A 3,156-nucleotide genomic window follows, 5' to 3' on the forward strand; every position below is an offset into this window, starting at 1 on the left:
CACACGTATAAACACGCGCACACGCATATACGCAACGCAAAATCATAAGTACATACACGCACATAAACACACAAACCCGCATTGACACACTCACGCCTAAACACACATACACGCCTAAACACACACCAACATACACACACGCGCACAAAAACACACACTCGCATAGACAGATACGCTTAAACACACGCGCGCGCATGAACACACACACACACACACACACACACACACACACACACACACACACACACACACACACACACACACACACACACACACACACACACACACACACACACACACACACACACACACATTTTTCCATACATACAATGCTCGAAAATAATCATATTGTAGATTAGAGTAAGCATCAACATATACATTTATCTGTTACCTCAGCTTCAAAGATTATTCCAAGTATGTCATCATGTTATTCCTGATCACCATCACAAGCAGCTAGTTATGGTTCACTGGATTTTCAATGAGTCACTCACATTTGGTTGTTGTTTTTTTGGATGTGTTCGGTTAGTCAAGTTTTGAGACAATTTTCATTACACAGACATATTTCAGTATTATTTTTTTTAAGTTTGAAATAGTTGGATTGTTTGAGACTTTGAATGGGTTGGTCTATTTTTTTCCAACACAAATATAATTATCTCCTGAAGAAACTATTTTTAAACTTATGAGACGTACTGAAGAAAATTAATCAAGTTTAATGTATGTAGTTACTACATTTACATTCCATTTTTGTCTATCCATTTGCTAATGAGTATAAATGTATTCAAGTTGCAAGAGGTAAAACCACACTTGTGAACATGCGCACACAAGATCTCACTTACAACCACATGACCTGTGCTTAATGAAGCACTAGGTACTGTATTGAACCACTTCACCAATTTACAGCTGTAGCTTTGTATGAGTCACTAACACTTCCCACTACAGGCTAAAGTACAAGTTCACGGTTAGTCTTATTACCACTTTTTCCCTTTGTTCCCCCGGTTTCTCTTTCCCGTCAGTACAAAGTGAAGATCCGCTCAGCATCAAAGTTACAGCAAGTAAAAGAATGTCATTTTCTCTTGCCCACTTTTGCTTTACGAGCTGGTCTGATAAGCATGGGCCCAGCTGTCTTGCCATGGTCATATGTATGTACAGCAAGGTCCACTATTTCCATCGGTCTACAAGACCTTCATTCTAATTTTCAGCACTTGACAGAGGATTTTATTGTGTGGTGAAATGCATGATGTATGTATACCCAAAACAGATCTGTGGATCTGATAATTAGGACACATAAATATATATAAATAAATAGGTAAGAAAATCTGTAACTCACCATTTAGCAACTGTTTTGATAGATTAATATTCTTATCTATGGATAATATAAACATAATATAATTCAACACTAATAAATCTCTGAAAAGCTAAAGATGATACTAAAATAAAGGTCTCCATGAGATTTTACAGCCATGTCTTTTGCATCAACCATTTTGAACTAATTCCAAGCATATTTTTGCAGATCACTCCTCCCGAGACTTATCGCCCCCATCCGAAGTTGAGATGCTGACCCTTAGTCCTCGGGTTCGCATTCCTTCCTCGAAAGTCACTTGAATACCTTGGATCCTTCTAAGAATGGGGAAAAGCACTCTACTGTGGCCAAGGGTGTCACGGTTATTTTATTGGTGTCATGGATCTATGTTTGTATCCTGAGACAAAAAAAAAATAGTAAAATGGGCAACTCTTAGGGTCTCATATCTCAGTTTATGTGAAATATTCACCCTATAAATATGAAGATGTTAGTGTAGGTGTTGTGCATATGGATCTAGTCAGTTCTTTCAATGGTGCTGTAGAGAAAGGCAGGTGTGAAGTTTATAAATACAAGCATCTGTATCAATACGGTTTTACCAGGAAGAGTACCATTTACTGTGCATTATGTATATTTTCTCCCGTCCAAAAGTGAATTGCACAGGCTCCTGTGGCAGTTTATTTTCTAACAAAAATAATCTGCTGCAGAAAGAACACTAAAGACAATACAAGTATTTATAGCACAAATTATCTGACAATCTTTAAAATCAGGGCAAATTATATTGTTTTAGAAATCAAATAAGTAAATGTACTTATCTTGCACATATTGTTTCATGGATAGTTTAGTCCATGGGTATTTGTTCAGTGACAAAAAATAAATAAATAAAATAATAAAATGGTGCAAGAAAGATAAGCATTATTGTTAATACTTTTCCAGTGGATTTTCAAGCAAACTAGAAGACAAAGTCATGAAAAACTAATGAAACATATAATTTTCCCCACATGATTTTACTTTCCTTGAACTTTGACATTCTTGCGGCACATTTATGCTGCCCTGTGATATTGCAAATACATTCATTTAAAGGAATTCTGTATTTTGTTTAAAATAAACATCAAAAATTATATTAGCCTTTTATTCTTTGGTTATGCATCTTCCAATTAATTAAAAATCAGTACATAAGAATTCTCAGGAATGTGTTGAAATCTTTTGCATAATTAAAACTTATTAAAACCGAAAATCTGCAGAATTAGTTGAGACTAGTTGAAGTCAGAAGTGCCACACCACGTTCATAGAAGCTGTGGGTGCTCTGGTTGGGTGCCATTGTCAAGTCAACTGTAAACAGCAGGTCTGTTCGGGTGGCATTCAGGTAGACAGGCAGGGTGATCTTGTCTGTTTCAGTACTCTCCAGGTGTACCCACTGAAGGGTGACCATTGCCAGTTCCGTCATGATAGTTGGTGTGAGGTGTAGTTCATTATTCTTGCACAGGGCACCTTGCAGTTTCAAGCCTACAAAAAGAAAAGAAAGAAATATGCATTGTTAGCAGTAAAATATTTCTGTTAAATTTACTTTTCTTCTACACCAGGGGTTCCCAGCCTGGGGGTACTTTCTTGGGGGGCCATGGAGCAATATGAAAATTATGACACCAAATTAAACCGAGTTTTTTCTTACTGATAGTAACTATATATAATTATCTCATATGTCAATAAATTGGAATCTTTCCATAAAGCATCTGTCCTATAGCTATGATACCAATACACTATTCAATAGCAATAATGATTGAGAGATGCCATGAGCTTTTTGATACCACTGCAGACTCAAAAGATAACAAGTTGTAAGAATAAAATGAACCAATTTTCTT

The 3,156-nt window shown here is 36.3% G+C and overlaps 1 protein-coding gene across 1 annotated transcript in view; it reads left to right on the forward strand.

Moving 5' to 3' along the window:
* LOC119577669 (chromosome-associated kinesin KIF4A-like) overlaps positions 1–2,418 on the forward strand; it is a 96,544-nt gene extending 94,126 nt beyond the window's left edge. The window contains exon 22 of the mRNA XM_037925228.1: positions 1,511–2,418. The gene's annotated coding sequence lies outside the window, so the exon portion shown is untranslated. The remainder of the gene's footprint in view (positions 1–1,510) is intronic.
* The last annotated feature ends 738 nt before the right edge of the window (positions 2,419–3,156 follow it).

Source organism: Penaeus monodon, chromosome 10, assembly GCF_015228065.2.
Source record: "Penaeus monodon isolate SGIC_2016 chromosome 10, NSTDA_Pmon_1, whole genome shotgun sequence".
Lineage (NCBI taxonomy): Eukaryota > Metazoa > Arthropoda > Malacostraca > Decapoda > Penaeidae > Penaeus > Penaeus monodon.